This window comes from Macaca nemestrina, chromosome 20 (genome assembly GCF_043159975.1).
Source record: "Macaca nemestrina isolate mMacNem1 chromosome 20, mMacNem.hap1, whole genome shotgun sequence".
Classification (NCBI taxonomy): domain Eukaryota; kingdom Metazoa; phylum Chordata; class Mammalia; order Primates; family Cercopithecidae; genus Macaca; species Macaca nemestrina.
Window position 1 is genome coordinate 46698626 of NC_092144.1, and position 19451 is coordinate 46718076.

At 45.0% G+C, this 19451-nt stretch overlaps 2 protein-coding genes across 26 annotated transcripts in view; one reads left to right on the forward strand and one right to left on the reverse strand.

Annotated features, from left to right (window-relative positions):
* The window catches only part of LOC105495427 (zinc finger protein 569), a 142380-nt gene that overhangs the window by 99570 nt on the left and 23359 nt on the right, over positions 1-19451 (reverse strand). For 7 of the 10 annotated variants that reach the window (XM_071087660.1, XM_071087652.1, XM_071087661.1 and 4 more), the window contains exons 1-2: positions 10603-10741; positions 9594-9788 (exon numbers count right to left, since the gene is read on the reverse strand). The gene's annotated coding sequence lies outside the window, so the exon portion shown is untranslated. Of the gene's footprint in view, positions 1-9593; positions 9789-9993; positions 10146-10477; positions 10742-19451 lie in introns of those variants that run through there. The other 3 variants (XM_071087651.1, XM_071087653.1, XM_071087654.1) reach the window with 3 other exon arrangements.
* LOC105495429 (zinc finger protein 793) overlaps positions 10175-19451 on the forward strand; it is a 74302-nt gene continuing 65025 nt past the window's right edge. For 9 of the 16 annotated variants that reach the window (XR_011617854.1, XR_011617855.1, XM_071087681.1 and 6 more), the window contains exons 1-2: positions 10753-10867; positions 12033-12171. The gene's annotated coding sequence lies outside the window, so the exon portion shown is untranslated. The other 7 variants (XM_011764961.2, XM_011764962.2, XM_011764958.3 and 4 more) reach the window with 7 other exon arrangements.

Here is a 19451-nt window from a genome sequence, read left to right on the forward strand (position 1 = left end):
GAAATCCCGTCTCTACTATAAATACAAAAATTAGCCAGGCATGGTGGTGTGCGCCTGTAGTCCCAGCTACTCAGGAGGCTAAGGCAGGAGAATCACTTGAAGCTGGAAGGCAGAGGCTGCAGTGAGCCAAAATCGCACCACTGCACTCCAGCCTGGACAACAGAGTGAGACTCCGTCTCAAAAAAAAAATAATAAGTTATCAGAAACTAGGTGTATAGAGCACCTTTGACATACCTAACTCCATCTTAGAAAAAGACTCCATTTCATTTTTCTTTTTTCTTTTTTTTTTTTTTTGAGACGGAGTCTCGCTCTGTCGCCCAGACTGGAGTGCAGTGGCCGAATCTCAGCTTACTGCAAGCTCCGCCTCCCGGGTTTACGCTATTCTCCTGCCTCAGCCTCCCGAGTAGCTGGGACTACAGGCGCCAGCCACCTCGCCCAGCTAGTTTTTTGTATTTTTTAGTAGAGACGGGGTTTCACCGTGTTAGCCAGGATGGTCTCGATCTCCTGACCTCGTGATCAGCCCGTCTCGGCCTCCCAAAGTGCTGGGATTACAGGCTTGAGCCACCGCGCCCGGCTCCATTTCATTTTTCATAGAACACTTTGCCAACAAGATATTTTGCTTAATTAAAAAAGAATAAAGACTGCATCCAACCAGTTAAGCACATGAACAAGCACATTCTTCCACCATCAGTTCTCTCCAGAGGACTCTGTGACAATAAAGATTAGGCCTTCAGCAGCATGAAAAGGCCATCTTAACTGACACTATCTTGCAGTTACTTGTGATAAGAACTTGGCATCTGTTGTGGAAGGCTGTGCCACATCAAAAATTCTTTCTTGCAAGACTGATGGACTGCCTAAGTCCAGACTAGGACCTCTTTTGTCTTTGCCCATGGACTGGTTCCTTAACCCTTTCTCCTATCTCTTTTTCCTCTTGATGTTAAATATTCCTTTGTTTGTTGTAGAATGTCTGACCAAGAACGTTTATATATTAAGTACACTATTGGCTGGGTGTGGTGGCTCACACCTGTAATCCCAGCACTTAGGGAGGCTGAGGCAGGTGGATCACGAGGTCAGGAGTTCGAGACCAGCCTGGCCAACATAGTGAAACCCTGTCTCTACTAAAAATAGAAAAAAATTAGCTGGGCATGGTGGTGCATACCTGTAGTCCCACCTACTCGGGAGGCTGAGGCAGCAGAATCACTTGAACCCGGGAGGCAGAGGTTGTGGTGAGCTGAGATCACGCCACTGCACTTCAGTTTGGACAACAGAGTGAGACTCTGTCCCCCCACCAAAAAAAAGGTACACTATTATATATGCTTTGCAATATTGACTGACTTCTGGAGTATCTTGAACCTGTGTGCCGCTGCTCTGCCTCCGGAGTGAAGGGGAAGTACTAAGGAGAATGCCTCCTTGGGAACTCCACGTAGTTCACGTTGCTGTGATTGAACTAGCATCAATAAAAGGCTGACATTGTGGCAAGATACAAGCATGTGTGCCCCTGGTTATCTTTAACCTTGCACCACATGACACTAGGAAATAAGGAAAATATATTATTTTGTTATCCCGTGTATCCTTGCAAAGTCATACTACAACACAGTCTAACAAACTGTTCTAGGGACTGGTTTTCCCACAGTCAGCACCATTCACATTTTGGGCCAGATAATCCTTTGTTACAGAGGATTCTTCTCTACATCACAGAGTGACTGGAAGCATTCTTGGCCTCTTTCTACTAGATGCCAGTAGTATCCTACCCCCACCACTGTGACAACCAAAATCATCTTCAGGCATTGCCAAATGTCCCCTGGGGCTTAAAACTGCCCCGGGTTGAGAATTCATTGCTCTGGTGTAATGAACCTTTATTTGATTGACTCTGTTATTGATTAGGATGTAGGTCGTGTAAAAATAGATGTTAACTTGCAGACAATTGATGCATTTTCATATATTCATCTGGTATAGCTACAAATTGATTCTGTGCAGAAGAAATAACCTTAAAGGTATGGTTTTATTGCCCTGTAGGGATATTAAATAGTTTTTATATCTAACTTTGCAATCTTATTCAAATATTCTATTATTTTTCACTGAAAAAAATGTATATACCTGTTCACTTGGAAATCAATTTCCAATTCCCTTGCTAATAAGTGATATGAATCTTTGAATATCTGTAAAAGAGTTAAAAATTACAAGTTTTTGGAAGTTATACTTTGATACTTGTTTCACCCTTGCCCCTGTGCTCTCCCCGCCTCCACATACTCTCAGGACAGGATGGGCTGTGGCCTCTCCTCATCCCAGGCTACTCCCATGATCAACTTGATCCAGGGATGGCCACATCCCACCCAGATCCAGAGCACCCTACACTCATGCCAAGCTACATCTCTATTAACACTCAGGCCACAGCCTGGGAAAGATGGCAAGACCCCATCTCTACAAAAAAATAAAAATAAATTAGCTGGGCATGGTGGTGTGTGCCAGTAGTTCCAGCTACTTGGGAGGCTGAGGCAGGGGAATCACTTGAGGCCAGGAGTTCAAGGTTGCCGTGAGCCATGATGGTGCCACTGCACTCTAGCCTGGACAACAGAGTGAGATCCTGTCTCTAAAAAAAAAAAAAAAACCCAAAAAGTCAAACTAAACCAGACAAAACACCAAAAAATAAAAATAAAAATAAAAAAACAACAAACTGAAGGGGGCCTGCCCCTCCACACCTGTGGGTATTTCTCACAAGATGGAGACAAGAGACTGAGAAAAGAAATAAGACACAGAGACGCCAGGCGCGGTGGCTCACATCTGTAATCCCAACACTTTGGGAGGCCAAGGCAGGTAGATCACCTGAGGTTGGGAGTTTACCAGCCTGACCAACATGGCGAAACCCTGTCTCTACTAAAAAATACAAAATTAGATGGGCATGGTGGCACATGCTTGTAATCCCAGCTACTTGGGAGGCCGAGGCAGGAGAATCACTTGAACTCGGGAGGCAGAGGTTGTCGTGAGCCGAGATTACACCATTGCACTCAAGCCTGGGAGACAAGAGTGAAACTCCCTCTCAAAAAAAAAAAAAAAAAAAAAGAAAAAAGAAAAAAAGACACAGAGACAAAGTATAGAGAAAGAAAAGTGGGCCCAGGGGACCGGCACTCAGCATACAGAGGACCCGCACCGTCCCCAGTCTCTGAGTTCCCTCCGTATTTATTGATCACTATCTCTACTATCTCAGGGGGATGTGGCAGGACTATAGGGTAATGGTAAGGAGAGGGTCAGCAGGAAAACATATGAGCAAAGGACTGTGTGTCATAAATAAGTTTAAGGAAAGGTGCTGTGCCTCGATGTGCACATAGGCCAGATTTATGTTTAACTTTACACAAACATCTCAGTGCAGTAAAGAGCAGTATTGCCGCCAGCACGTCTCACCTCCAGCCACAAGGCGGTTTCTCCTATCTCGGTAAATAGAATGTACGATCGGGTTTTATACCAAGACATTCCATTCCTAGGGATGAGCAGGAGACAGATGCCTTCCTCTTATCTCAACTGCAAAGAGGACTTCCTCTTTCACTAATCCTCCTCAGTACAGACCCTTTACAGGTGTTGGGCTGGGGGACGGTCAGGTCTTTCCCTTCCCACGAGGCCATATCTCAGACTGTCTCAGTGGAGAGAAACCTTGGACAACACCCAGGCTTTCTTGGGCAGAGGTCCCTGTGGCCTTCCGCAGTGCATTGTGTCCCTGGGTACTCGAGACTGGAGAATGGCAATGACTTTTACCAAACATACTGCCTGCAAACACATTTTTCACAAAGCACATCCTGCACAGGCCTAAATCCATTAAACCTTGAGTCAATACAGCACATGTTTCTACAAGCACAGGGTTGGGGCTAGGGTTACAGATTAACAGCATCTCAAGGCAGAAGAATTTTTCTTACTACAGATCAAAATGAAGTTTCTTATGTCTTCCTTTTTCTACATAAACACAGTAACAGTCTGATCTCTCTTTCTTTCCCCTACAACAAACAAACAACACTCAGGCCCAGGTAAGGTCCTTTCTGCTCCAGAGCAAGGAAGCGCTGTGCCTCCTTTTAGGCCAAATTTGGGGCCTGTATCCTTTTAAATGATGACAGTGTCCAGGGCCACCACATGTAGTTCAAGGCTTGGACCTATAGGCATAAGCTCACTGGAACAAGTGAGCACTGATGGTCAGTGCAAGTTGGGTTAGCCCAGAGCCTTGGAGCTAAGTCTGCCTAGAGGCTCCTTTCTCGAATTCCTCTGCCTAGAGGAATCGCCCTGTCATAGGCCGTAAATGCTGATGATGACCTTGGCAGGGTCCTATCTTTCTGCAGACTATGATAAAGTTCGGTTACTTCTTTTCTACTCCCTCTCTGTTCCCTGGCCCACATCACTACTCAATACTCTCAACAGTATGCTTTTTCTTTTAAAAATGAAGGTATAATTTACATATAATAACACAAATAAGTGTTCACTTTGATGAGTCTTGACAATTACATAGGCCCATGAAACCACCACCTAAAACAATACATAGAACATTTTCCTCACCCCCTAAATTATCTTTGAAGTCAATAGCCCCAGCCAGGCGCAGTGGCTTACGCCTGTAATCCCAGCATTTTGGGAGGCTGAGGCAGGCGAATCACTTGAGGTCAGGAGTTTGAGAACAGCCTGGCTAATATGGTAAAACCCCATCTCTACTAAAAATACAAAAATTAGCCGGGCGTCGTGGTGCATCTCTGTTTGGCTTCCTCAGCAGGTGGCTGTAATTCACTACAAAGGACATCAATGAGAAGACATGGCCGTTGCCCGTGGTAACCAAAGAGCCGACTCTGCAGCTCGAGGGGCAGCTCAGCTCCCAGTCTCGCCTTTGACCCTACTGCCCGCTGTGTCCTTTCTGCAGTCTGACTTACCAGACCACCCAGAATACTCCCCAGAAGAAGAAATACAAGATTCAGATCTTCAAGCCAGTGAAAATCAAGAAGGTTGGTGGATTCTTCCTGATTCCAGAATTTTCATGCCCTGAGCCTTCAGGAAACTTTAATCAATCGTCTGCATTCTACCACCCATTTGGGCGGAGTAAAACTGGCCCAGCTTCTAAGGAGCCATTTCAAGATCCCTCACCTTCAGGACTTCACTAACCAAGCAGCTCTCCTGTGCACAGCTTGTGCTCAGGTAAACGCCAAACAAGGTCCCAAGCCCAGCTCAGGCCACCGCCTCCGGGGAGGCTCGCCAGGAGAAAAGTGGGAAATTGACTTTGCAGAAGAAAAACCAGGGTATAAATACCTCCTGGTGCTAGTAGACACCTTTTCCGGATGGACTGAGGCATTTGCCACCAGAAACGAAATTGCCACCATGGTAGATAAGCTTTTACTAAATGAAATCATCCCTCGACACAGGTTGCCTGTTGCCATAGGGTCTGATAATGGACCAGCCTTCACCTCGTCCATAGCTCAGTCGGTCAGCAAGGCATTAAACATTCAATGGAAACTCCATCGTGCCTATCGACCTCAGAGCTCTGGACAGGTAGAACGCATGAACCGCACCCTAAAAAGTACTCTTACAAAATTAATCCTAGAGACTGGTGAGGATTGGGTAAAGTTCCTTCCTTTAGCCCTTCTTAGAGTAAGATGCACCGCTTACCGGGCTGGGTTTTTACCTTTTGAAATCATGTATGGAAGGGCTCCACCTGTCTTGCCTAAGCTAAGAGATACCCATTTAGCAGAAATCTCACAAGCTAATTTGTTACAGTACCTGCAGTCTCTCCAACAGGTACAGGACATCATCTAGCTGCTTGTCCAGGGAGCACACCCCAATCCAGTTCCTGACCAGACGGGGCCCTGCCACTCTTTCCAGCCGGGTGACCTGGTGTATGTTAAAAGGCTGCAGAAAGGAGGACTCACTCCTGCCTGGAAAGGACCTCATACTGTCATCCTCACCACGCCAACAGCTCTGAAAGTGGATGGGATTTCTGCTTGGATTCATCACTCTCGCATCAAAAAATCCAACAAAGCCCAGCAAGAAACATGGGTCCCCAAGCCTGGGCCAGGCCCCTTAAAACTGCACCTAAGTCGAGGGAAGCCATCAGATTAATTCTCTTTATTTACCTCTTTTGTTTGTTTCTGCCTATTATGCCTTCTGCCCCCTCTACTCTTTTCTCACTTCTTTCACAACAGGATGTGTGTTTGCAAACACCACTTGGAAGGCAGGAACCTCCAAGGAAGTCTCTTTTGCAGTCGATTTATGTGCTTTGTTCCCAGAGCCTGCCAGTACCCAGGAAGAACACCACCACCTGCCGGTCATGGGAGTGGGGAACATCGACCTTGCTGCAGGGTTCAGACACACAGGAAGCCGGACTGGATGTGGAAGCTCTGAAGGTGCAGAAAAAGGACTCCAGAATGCTGACTTTTACCTCTGTCCTGGAAATCACCCTGACTCTAGTTGTTGAGATTCTTACCAGTTTTTCTGCCCTCACTGGTCGTGTGTAACCCTAGCCACTTAGCCTGGAGGATCAACCCGGTTCTCAACCCTCTCCATAACTCGCATTTCCCATCCTAGACTGTGTATTATAGAAAATTGTAACCCTCTTACTATAACTGTCCGTAACCCTGGTTCGGCTCAATGGTATTATGGCATGTCATGGGGATTAAGGCTTTATATCTCGGGATTTGATGTTGGAACTATGTTCACCATCCAGAAAAAAATCCTGGTCCCATGGAGCCCTCCTAAGCAAATTGGTCCTTTAACTGATTTAGGTGACCCTGTGTTCCAAAGACACCCAGACAGGGTCGATTTAACCATCCCACCGCCTCTCCAGGTTCCTAAATCTCAGCTACCATGACCACATCTCTAGCCCAGCCTAATGTCCATTCTGGACGGGGTACGTTACCTCCTTAATCTCACCCAGCCTAAACTAGCCCAAGATTGTTGGTTGTGCCTAAAAGCAAAACCCCCATATTATGTTGGTTTAGGAGTAGAAGCCAGGCTAAAATTGACTCTCTTCCTTGTCGTACACGCCCCCATGCCCTTACACTAGGATACGTGTCAGGAAACGCCTCCTGTCTAATTAGCACCAGGTATAACTTGTCTGCTTCTCCCTTTCAGGCCACCTGTAATCAATCTCTACTTACTTCCTTAAACACCTCAGTCTCCTACCAGACACCTAACAATATCTGGTTGGCCCATACTTCAGGCCTCACTCGCTGCATCAATGGGACTGAACCTGGGCCTCTCCTGTGCGTGTTGGTTCATGTGCTCCCCTAGGTCTGTGTGTACAGCGGGCCAGAAGGGCAACTTCTCATCGCTCCCCCTGAATTACATTCCAGGTTTCGCCGAGCCGCCCCACTCCTTGTACCCCTTCTGGCCAGCCTTAGCATAGCTGGATCAGCAGCCATTGGCATGGCTGCCCTGGTTCAGAGAGAAGCTGGACTAATGTCCCTGTCTCAACAAGTAGATGCTGATTTAAGCAATCTCCAATCAGCCATAAATATGCCGCATTCCCAGGTAGAGTCTCTAGCGGAAGTAGTCCTTCAAAACCGCCGAGGCCTGGATCTGCTATTTCTCTCCCAAAAAGGGTTATGTGCAGCTCTAGGAGAGAGCTGTCGTTTCTATGCCAATCAGTCTGGAGTCATAAAGGATCCTCTCCAAAGATTTTGAAAAAATCTAGACAGACGCCAGCAAGAACAGGAAAATAACACCCCGGTACCAAAACATGTTTAACTGGAATCCATAGCTGAATCCTCTAATTACTGGATTGGCAGGATCCCTTCTCCTCCTCTTGTTAGGTTTAGTTTTCGGGTCTTGTATATTAAATTGGTTTCTTAACTTTATAAAGCAGCGCATAGCTTCTGTGAAACTTATGTATCTTAGGACCCAATATAACCCCCTTGTTATAACCGAGGAATCAATGATTTGATTCCCCAAAACATGAGTGGGGAATGTGATACTCTACCTTGTTTTAACCTGATTGTCTCTCTTAGCCGAGAGAGCTGGACAGACCCCATTTTTGTTTCTTCACTTGCATCCCCCTTATCCCCCCATCCCTTAAGGACATAACTAGTGCAAGCTGACTCCAAGCTCATCCAGGAATGCGCTTACTGATGAGATATTGAGACAAGCTGAACCAGCAGTTCCTGGGGACGCGCTTGGGGGATGGTACCCAAAGCCTCTGCATTATCTCTTTGTGATAGTTTGAGCCCCTGCACCTGGAACTGTTTACTTTTCTGTAACTGTAAGCAGTTAAATCTTTTTAAATTTGTTTGCTTGTTCTGCTACTGTAAAAATTGCTTCAGCTATACTCCCCCTCCCCTATTTAGACCACGGTATAAAAAGAAATCTAGCCCCTTCTTCGGGACCGAGAGAATTTTGAGCTCTAGCCATGTTTCGGTCGCTGGCAATAAAAGGACTCCTGAATTAGTCTCAGAGTGTGGCGTTTCTCTACAACTCACTTGGTTACAACACTCAAAGTGCTGGAATTACAGGTGTGAGCCACCATGCGCATCCTAAATGGTGATTTTAAATTAATTACTATAGTCACTTCAAAGTGTTGTCATATAAACCACTTATATTAATATTAAATCAAATGAAGCAAGGACTCTTGACATCTTTGTTAAATTTTAAAAATCTAGCAGTGCCATAGGCTTTTAATTTTTCCATCACAAGGAAAAAGAGGAAACTGGTAATAATCTCCCTCTGACAGAATTATCTCACAAGTTTAGAAACTGTACTTAAAGAATTCAGAAACCCCATCTCTACTAAAAGTAACAAAATTAGCCAGGCGTGGTGGCGCATACCTGTAATCCCAGCTACTCAGGAGTCTGAGGCAGGAGAATCGCTTGAACCCAGGAGGCAGAGGTTGCGGTGAGCCGAAATTGCACCAATGCACTCCAGCCTGGGCAACAAGAGTGAAACTCCGTCTCAAGAAAAAAAAAAGAAAGAATAAGAAATGTCAACTGTAGCATTTAACACAGCATTGAAATTATCTGTTGACGCATAGCAAATTACCCTAAACTCAGAAGCTTAAAACAACAAGAATTTAGTATCTCACATACTTTCTGAGGGTCAGGAATACAGGAGCTGCTATAGCTGAGTGCTTGTGACTGAGTCTCTCATGCAGTTGCAGTCAAATAATTGGCAGGGGCTGCAGTCATCTCAAGGTTTGACTGGGGCTGGGAGATGTGCTTCCAAGGGTGACCCACTTGGTTATAGGAAGGCCCCAGCTCCTCCCAGGCTATTGGGTGGAGGGCTTAGTTCCTTGCTACATGGGCCTCTCCATAGGCTGTCTCGGTATCCTCATGACATGGCAACTAACTTCTCTCAAAGTGGGGGCAGCAGCCTTTAAGACAGAAGTCAATGTGCCTTTTATTATTATATTTAATCTCAGCAGTGACATCTATCACTGGTACTATATTCTATTAGTCTCACAGTCCAACCCTGGTACAATGTGGGAGGGAACTACATAAGAGTGTGAATAGTAGGAGGTAGGAATCATTGGGAAACATTTTGGAGGTCAGTTATTGTATCAGTTGCTAGGATAACCAGTTGGAATTAGGATTTTTTTAGAAAGCCATTTTCATAAGACAAGGCAATCTTTTCTAGAGAAGTTCCAATACCTTTGATATGCAGAGCACTGCGTTAGGCGGTATCCAAGGCAGGCCTGTAGTGAATGCTGTTGGTACCCAGCCACTACCCCTGGGCAATCATATGCAGACCGCTGGCTTCTTACTGCAGGCACCTATAGACTCAGCCTAAGACCTTCCCATGAGGCAGGCTGGAAGTGCTGGAGCTTTAACACCTCTGGAGTGGCTCTAAAACAATGGGGAAGAGAGATGGTGTAGACATATGTCAGCTTCATCGGCCTGGGGATTGTGACAACTTGGAAGTTGTTTCTACACAATCCCCCAGAGTTCCCAAGCTGACAGAGCCCTCATTGATCACAGAGCTAACCGGCTCACCGACGCACTCTATAGTCGTTCCCATCGCTCCCGTCTCACTTCTCCATCCCCTACCTACCAAATAAACTTCTTGCACTCATATTCTTCCCTCAGGTCGGCTTATCGGGCAAGCCTCCTTAGGTAAAAATCTTGCTTTCAACATTTCCTTTCCATTATGCGCTAAGAACTCAGATCTCTTCCCGCTGCGGCAGCCCCGCCCTTTCCTCGCGGCTCCGCCCTTTCCGTGAAGTCACGCCCCCTCCTTAGGCTGTCTCTGTCTCTCTAAAAGAAGAGCGAGTCTCTTCGCTGCTCTGTAACTCCCAGAGCTGGCTCAGAAAAAGTTTCACATTGCCATAGGGGAACTCCTCCTAGGAGAGGCTGCACCCATTGCACGTAAGAAGCGGTAAAAATGTTCGCGGCCATCTTATCAGGCTGCTGGAAACAAAGAAAGCTCAGCATTGATGTCTGGGCGCCCCCATGTTAGTCACAGGAGGTTTTGGCATCTGGGATGCAGAGTTAAGAGCAGAGACGACATCTCTGTTTAGGGATCCAGGGACACTTACTTCTCCTTGTCCTAAAATAGCCTTATCTTTTGGTCGGGCAAAGAAAGGGCGTAACCATCCGTTGTACGGCACAGCTTTAAACATGGCCGCCCCCGGTAGGAGTCAAGCGGGCGTCGCCATCATACCTCCCATTACAGCTTTGAGAAACCCAGAATCCTGTTCTCTGGAACGTTGCCGGGTGGCCGCTGACAGCCTCAAAGTCGCAATTGAGTCTGCGCACCGGCCATTCAGGATGGGACGACCTTATACCGCGATAAGGCTGTGTGGCAGGACGATCAATTTCAGATTCTGGGCGCGGATGCAGCATAAATGGGAAGGGTCGGTTTGAGAAACGGTCAAACCTGGGGACTGGTGAAGGATAGTGAGCTGCCGACTACGGTGGCCGACTGGGTCAGTTATGGGTGCCCGTGAGGGTCAACGACAAGGGGACTGAAGGGTTAAGAGATTGGACGTCTGAGCCTCGCGGGGCCTCAGTGGTGGCAGGCAGAGGTTGGCGGGAGTCAATGGCACAGTCTCTGAAGAAGATGGATTGGGAGTGTGTGGGAATCAATAAATGCGAGTTCTGTGAAATGTCTTGATTTTCAGGGTGCATGGGGTCAGTTATAGTGGTCTTCATGGGTCTGGGGTCAATTGGGATTTTTCAGACACTGGTTTAGAGAGCTTTAAGGTTAATGATCTGAGCCCGAGAGGATGAGTGATCGGAGGTTCTAAGTTCTGTGGGCAGTAATAGTTTGGGTACCGGAATTGGTGATTGTGGAAACTTTGGGGTTCAGTTATGAGGGGGGTCAGTGGTGATGAATATTTGGAGAAATGTTTTGGGCCATCGGTGATTGAGACTTACTTCATATCATCGGTGGAGGATCGGAGAGTAATAACGATTGGACTTTTGTAGATCAGGGAATGGAGAATAGAGTCAAGTGTGCCTATCTTAAAGGTACGCCTCAATGAGGCTCAGTTATTCGGACTGTCACTTGTGGGTGGGGGTGGGACTGTGAGAATCAACAATTAATCCTCAGTCGTTGGGATATCATTGGCGAACAGTGTGGGTTCACGATTGGGGGCGGTGTAAATTCACTGGCAATCAAATCGGATCAGTGTGCTTTGTAGTTACTGACCAGTAGTCTCTCCTGGTCAGATTTAAACATACGGGAATATCAGTGACTATGAAAACCTCTGAGGGTTGGAGATTGGAGGCCGGTGACTGGGGACACTATGTGTGTCTGATTAGGAGGCTTATAAGGGTTGGTGTTGAGGGTCCTGAAATGTGGAGATTGGGGATGGGAAAATCACAGATTTGAGGCTGAAAGCCTCAATCTGTGGGAACACATTTCACTCAAATGACACTCCCTAGGTGAATAGCAGCCAGTTCCTCTCCACCAAGGCCCATCTCAAAACTCTTTTCTGAACCCACACCCTTTTTATTGTTCTCCACAATAATGAAAATAATTTGAAAGGATCGCGTGCTAAACTTATCTGAAGTACCATGTTATTAAAGATGTGGCTTCTATTGTTCCTGTTAGTGATCTAATGCATATTTTTTCCTGTTTCCTTTAAGGTTCTTTCTGGTAAAAGTAATGACATACGCATCTGTGACAGCATCCCAAGAGTGAGCCTGGTTTCTGGAAATCCATTCCGACTCTGTGACAGCGGGGATGGATGTGACCTTGCCCGTGATTAGAAAACAAATTTACTGAGTAAGTATCTAAAATGATAATGTAGGCTGGGTGCAGTGGCTCATGCCTGTAATCCCAGCACTGTGGGAGGCCAAGGTGGGTGGATCATTTGAAGTCAGGAGTTACCAGCCTGGTCAACATGGTGAAACCCTGCCTCTACTAAAAACACAAAAATTAGCTGGGCGTGGTGGCGGGCGCCTGAGGTCCCAGCTACTCTGGAGGCTGAGGCAGGAGAATCATTTGAACCCTGGAGGTGGAGATTGCAGTGAACCGAGATTGTACCACTGCACTCCAGCCTGGATGACAGAATGAGACTCTGTCTCAAAATAAATAAATAAATACAAATAAACAAAATAAAATAAAATGATAATGTAAAAGATTTGGCTGAAAGAGCAAACTGAGAGTGTTTAGAAAATTCATCTAGGCTCAGCTTAAAAATAATCAAAGGAAGAGAAACTAGATTTGGAATTTATTGTATTCTGAGAGTCTTTTTGCCTTGTCCTATATATTTTACGCATAGCCACATTTAACCTCCACTAATCAGTTCCTTATAAAGTCCTGACAGAAAAAATTCGAGACAGATAAAGCCACAACAACCACAAAACAAAATTTAAAGCTACTTTTAGAAACTGTTCATCACTGAAACTGAAATTGAACTAATAGTTATTAAAATGGCTGAGATGGGATTGCAAATAAAATGGAAATAAGATTTAAAATAATAGATGTAGGGGATATAAGTGCAGTTTTGTTACATGGATATATTTCTTTTTTTTTTTTTTTTTTTTGAGGCGGAGTCTGGCTCTCTTGCCTAGGCTGGAGTGCAGTGGCCGGATCTCAGCTCACTGCAAGCTCCGCCTCCTGGGTTCACGCCATTCTCCTGCCTCAGCCTCCCGAGTACCTGGGACTACAGGCGCCCGCCACCTCGCCCAGCTAGTTTTTTGTATTTTTTAGTAGAGACGGGGTTTCACTGTGTTAGCCAAGATGGTCTCGATCTCCTGACCTCGTGATCCACCCGTCTCGGCCTCCCAAAGTGCTGGGATTACATGGATATATTTCATAGTGGGGAAGCCTGGGCTTTTAGTGTAACTATCACTTGAATAATGTACATTGAACCTATCTGGTAATTTCTCATTCCCTACCCGCTTCCTAGCCTCCCTCCATTCAGAGTCACTCATGTCTATTATTCTGCTTTCTATGTCCATATGTACACATGATTTTTTTTTTTTTTTTGAGACGGAGTCTCGCTCTGTCGCCCAGGCTGGAGTGCAGTGGCCGGATCTCAGCTCACTGCAAGCTCCGCCTCCCGGGTTTACGCCATTCTCCTGCCTCAGCCTCTCGAGTAGCTGGGACTACAGGCGCCCGCCACCTCCCCGGCTAGTTTTTTGTATTTTTTAGTAGAGACGGGGTTTCACCGTGTTAGCCAGGATGGTCTTGATCTCCTGACCTCGTGATCCACCCGTCTCGGCCTCCCAAAGTGCTGGGATTACAGGCTTGAGCCACTGCGCCCGGCCCATATGTACACATTATTATCTTATAAGTGAGAACATGCAGTATTTGACTTTCAGTTTCTGAGTCAGAAAATAAGATTTTGACCATTACTCTAATGAAAAGGTACAATGCCAAAACAATATTTTAACTTTAAAAAATTATTACATTTGATCTTTATGTAACCTTCAGAAAAAGCACAATGCCTGTAGCATCTTAAGAAATAAAGGCAGCTAGATGCTAAGGCAGGTAACATCTTTCAGAACCCACATAGGTCATGTTTTAGTTTTAAAAGCAGATAGTCCCTATTTTTCATTTGCACAGAATCAAACACAGATAGCTGCTTAGCATGGGTGAAGTAATAAGCCAGGGAAAGGAGTTTGGGTATTTTTTCCTCCACGTTGATTCCCTTCACTACCCATACTGTGCTCAGTGCCAGGTTTCAGAGCAAATAATTAAAAAAAAAAAGTTTTACATAAACCTTTTATTGTGATATAAGATATATGCAAAAATGTATATAAATATGCAGCTCAATGAATTGTCACAAGGGAATACCCCTGGGTATTGCACTCAGATCAGAAAACAACATTCTAGCACCATGCCCTCATGATGCCCCTCCCAGTTACGACTCTGCCAGAGGGAACCATTCTCCTAGCTTCTAACCTTACAGATTAGTTTCGTCTGTTTTTGATCCCTAATGTAATGGGATATTCATTGAGGGGAGGAGCACCATGGGGAGAGGCAAGATGTGGCTGTGTTTGAACAAAATTTCTTTCTTTTTTTTTTTTTTTTTGGAGACGGAGTTTCACTCTTGTTGCCCAGGCTGGAGTGCAATGGGGTGATCTCGGCTCACCACAACCTCTACCTCCCGGGTTCAAGCGGTTCTCCTGCCTCAGCCTCTCAAGTAGCTGGAATTACAGGCACGCACCACCATGCCCAGCTAATTTGTATTTTTAGTAGAGGTGTATTTTTAATTTGTATTTTTTAGTAGTGAGCCACTGTGCCCAGCCTGTGTTTGAACAAAATTTCTAAGTTTGAATGGAGATAATTTCATTTATATAACAGACATTTCTCCAGGTCATTAAATATTCCCTTTTTGGCCAGGCACAGTGGCTTACGTCCGTAATCTCAGTGCTTTGGTAGGCTGAGGTAGGACGATTGTTTGAGGCCAGAAGCTTGAGACCAGCCTGCGCAACATAGCGAAACTCCATCATTACACAAAATTTAAAAATTAGCTGGGTAGTCTGGGCATGTTGGCTCACGCCTGTAATCCCAGCACTTTGGGAGGCCAAGGCGAGTGGATCACCTCAGGTCAGGAGTTCAAGACCAGCCTGACCAACATGGTGAAACTCTGTCTCTACTAAAAATACAAAAAAAAAAAAAAAAAATTAGCTGGGCTTGGTGGTGGGTACCTGTAATCCCAGCTACTTGGGAGGCTGAGGCAGGAGAATTAGTTAAACCCAGGAGGCAGAGTTTATAGTGAACCAAGATTGCACCACTGCACTCCAGCCTGGGCAAGAAGAGTGAAACTCTGTCTCAAAAAAAAAAAAAAATTAGCTGGGTGTGGTGGCTCACACCTGTGATCCTAGCTACTGGAGAGGCTGAGGTGAAAGAATTCCTTGAGCTCAGGAGTTCAAGGTTGCAGTGAGCTATGATCGTGCCACTGCACCCTAGCCTGGGTGACAGAGTGAGACCCTGTTTCAAAAAAAAAGAATTCTTTAAAAAAATTGAGGCATAATACACATGTAGTCAAGTGGGCTTATCTTTAAGGTACAACTCAATGAATTTTTATATTACAGAATCCTGTGACCACAGCCTAGATCAAGATATTCATCGCTTCTAACACCTTGAAGGTGTCCTTACTGGTCAATACCTACTGCCACCCCAGGGGTAACTAGGGTTTAATATAGTGGATTACTTTTGCCTGCTTTTGAATTTGAACTGAATTTCATATATCCCCTATGAGTCCACTTGATTGACTCATATTCATTGAATTTGACAGGATTCCATTTGAATCATATACATGTGAAGCCAAGGCATTCATACCATGAGGAAATTTTGTTTGAAATTCTGAAACCACACAAACACCAGGACAAAATTCTAAACTGAAGGCTGGGTGTGGTGGCTCATGCCTGTAATCCCAGCACTTTGGGAGGCTGAAGCGGGTGGATCAGGAGCTCGAGACCAGCCTGGCCAACAGAGTGAAACCCCATCTCTACTAAAAATACAAAAATTAGCCTGGTATGGTGACGAGAGCCTGTAGTCCCAGCTACTCAGGAGGCTGAGGCAGGATAATCATTTGTACTTGGGATGTGGAGGTTGCTGAAAACACAGTTGACTATCCAGTAACAGATATGAAAAGAAAATTGGAGTACCTATGTGAAAGCATAAAACATTACATTTTGAGATATATAGAAAGTCTTGAGTAAATATTGAAGCCTTGTTCTTGGATTGGAAGGCTCAACAATTTTCAGAATTGTCAGTATTTTCTTACATGAATGGAAAAATTCAGTGAAATGTTAAGCAAAATCTTAAGAAGGGATCTCTTTGCCCCAAATTATAACAGAATAATTCTACAGTTTATGTTGAAGATGAAACATTTGAGAATATCTAGGACATTTATGAAAAATAAGTAATAAGAGGTAATGTGCTAAACAAAGCTTTCAAACATACAGCTTCAGGAGACAGAGGCTACAACCTAAGAGGAAGAATAAGTTGAGGGAGAAGATACTGAGTTCACTTTTGTGAAACCACAATGGGTGGCAATGAGAGACCTATGATCTAGTTAAAAAAAATTTTTTTTTTTTAGAGACAAGAGTTTCCCACTTTTTCTCCAGGCTGGAGTACAATGGCGCGATCTTGGCTCACTGCAACCTCTGCCTCCCGCGTTCAGGTGATTCTCTTGCCTCAGCCTCCCGAGTAGCTGGGACTAGAGGCATATGCCACCACGCCCGGCTAATTTTTACATTTTTAGTAGAGATGGGTTTTCACCACGTTGGTCAGGCTGGTCTTAAACTCCTGACCTCAGGTGATCCACCCACCCCGGCCTCCCAAGTGCTGGGATTACAGGCGTGAGCCACTGTGCCCGGCCTATGATCTAGTTTTAAGTTTGTGACTGAGAGCATCTAGATGATGGTATCTATATGGCAAAATATGACTTTTGAGTTCAAATGTTAGGGACTGATGATAAGGGTGTGTAAGTCACAATCATGTCACAATGCTGAGATAGTGCCCATCAGATGGCTGCCATGCTGTTAGAAGAGTGACTGACTGCAGGGCAATACTGCTTTCCAAGATTGACTCTTTTTTTTTTTTCTTTAATTTGGATTCTTGCTCTGTCACCCACATTGGAGTACAGTGGTGCGATCTCAGCTCACTGTAACCTCTCCTTCCCAGGTCCAAGCAATTCTCCTTCCTCAGCCTCCTGTGTAGCTGGGACTACAGGTGTGTACCACCATACCCAGCTAATTTTTGTATTTTTAGTAGAGATGGGGTTTTACCATGTTGGCCAGGTTGGTCTTGAACTCCTGGCCTCAAGCAATCTGCCCAGCTCGGCCTCCCAATATGCTGGGATTACAGGCATGAGCCACTGTGCCCTGCCTGAGATTGACTCTTTACCAAGAAAGATAATGATTGATTTCATCTTCACGCGGATTCTCTCCATAGTTGCTCAGTTTTAGGGAGGAATTGGGGCTGAGGGAGGAAGGGAACTTTTTCACATTTCCTTATTAATCAGGATAGGTGGCACTGCTTTTGTCTGCCACACTTGGCTCCGTGTTCAGATGGGCATCCCCAGTAGGAAAAAATCCGTTTTTAAATAAAAAAGGAAAATTACTAATTTTTCCTTGTTGTTGAAGGAAATTGAAGAAAACATTCATCATAGTTTTATCATATGTATCCAGTTACTGTTTCCTGCCTTAATATTTTAGTCTGTATCTACAGCTGGAGGTGATTTTAGTAATCCCAGCTACTTGGGAGGCTGAGGCAGGAGAATCCCTTGAACGCAGGAGGTGGAGGCTGCAGTGGGCTGAGATCGCACCACTACACTCCAGTGTGGGCAACAAGAGAGAAACTCTGTCTAGAAAAAAAAAAAAAAAGCACATCAAATGTTGCATTGCTCTTTTAGAAGGCAAATCTGTCTCTGAGAGGCAGCAAGACTAAGAAGTTATAAACCGAAGCACCACAGCCAGGCTAGTCGGGTGTATATCTCAGTGCTGCTGTGTGCTAGTTCTTCAGCTCTCTCAGGTACTATGTCTTTATCTAGAAACGGAGTAGGACTCGGTTTAGAGGGCAGTGTGAGGAATAAATGAGTCAATTTGAGGAAATAACCTGCACAGTGCCTAAGTTGAGATCAGGGCTCAATAAATACAAGCTAGGCTTTTTTTTTTTCTTTTCTATTTCTGTCAGTTTCTATGATGTGTCATAGTTTTATTTGTTCTTCCTATGTAAGACCATGCTTGTTTTGATTGATCATTATTGTAAATTTTGTTATTATTATTATTGCTATTATCTAAATAAATATATAATTATGAGGCTATTGGAAAAGTTAGAAAATGAACACTTCAAAAATGCAATGTAAATTCCTTTCAATCCCCTCACTCAGAGAAAGCAACTGTTAATATTTTCATAGATTTGGACTTACATAATTAAAAAAATAGAATTATGCTTCACATCGTATGTTATGACTTGTATTTCCTTCTTCAAAATACATCACAAATGTAGTTCCAAGTCAGAGTACACCACTCCATTACTATTTCTTTTTTTTTTTTTTTTTTTTTTTTTTTCCTGAGGTGGAGTGTCACTCTGTCACCCAGGCTGAAGTGCAGTGGTGCAATCTCGGCTCACTGCAACCTCTGCCTCCTGGGTTCAACTGATTCTCCGTCTCAGCCTCCCGTGTAGCTGGGATTACAGGTGCCTCCCACCACGCCCAGCTAATTTTTTCTGTTTTTAGTAGAGATGGGGTTTTGCTATGTTGGCCAGGCTAGTCTCGAATTCCTGACCTCAGTTGATCTGCCTGCCTTGGCCTCCCAAAGTGCTGGGATTACAAGGCGTGAGCCACCGCGCCCGGCCTCCACTACTATTACTAATGCCTGCGTTGTGTTCCATTCTGTGGCTCACCAATATCAGCCCGCCAATCTTTTAATTGCTGGGACAGGCTGGGTGTGGGATTATAGGCTCACACCTATAATCCCAGCACTTTGGGAGGCCAGGGTGGGTGGATTGCTTGAGTCCAGGAGTCCAAGACCAGCCTGGGAAACATGGCGAAACGCTGTCTCTACAAAAGAAAAAAAAAAAAAATTAGCCAGGTGCGCTGGTGCACATCTATAGTCCCTCCTACTTGGATGCTGAGGTGGGAGGATCACCTGAGCCCGGGAGTTTGAGGCTGCAGCAAGCCATGATCATGCCACTGTACTCCAGGCTATCTCAAATAAAGAAACAGATAAATGAAAAAATAAATAAATTATTGTTGGTACATTTTGATTGCTTCCAGTTGTTTTACTTTTGTAAGCAAAGGTGAGATGAACATCCTTGTACCTTTATCTTTTCTTTTAGTGAGACGAATTAGTTCCTAGAGACACATTATTGGATGTTGAAGAGTGGTTTAATGAGTGTGCACTCTAAAAATTCTGATAGGGCCGGGCGTGGTGGCTCACGCCTGTAATCCCAGCACTTTGGGAGGCCAAGGTGGGTAGATCACGAGGTCAGGAGATTGAGACCATCCTGACTAACGTGGTGAAACCCCGTCTCTACTAAAAATACAAAAAAATTAGCCAGGCGTGGTGGCGGGCACCTGTAGTCCCAGCTACTGGGGACGC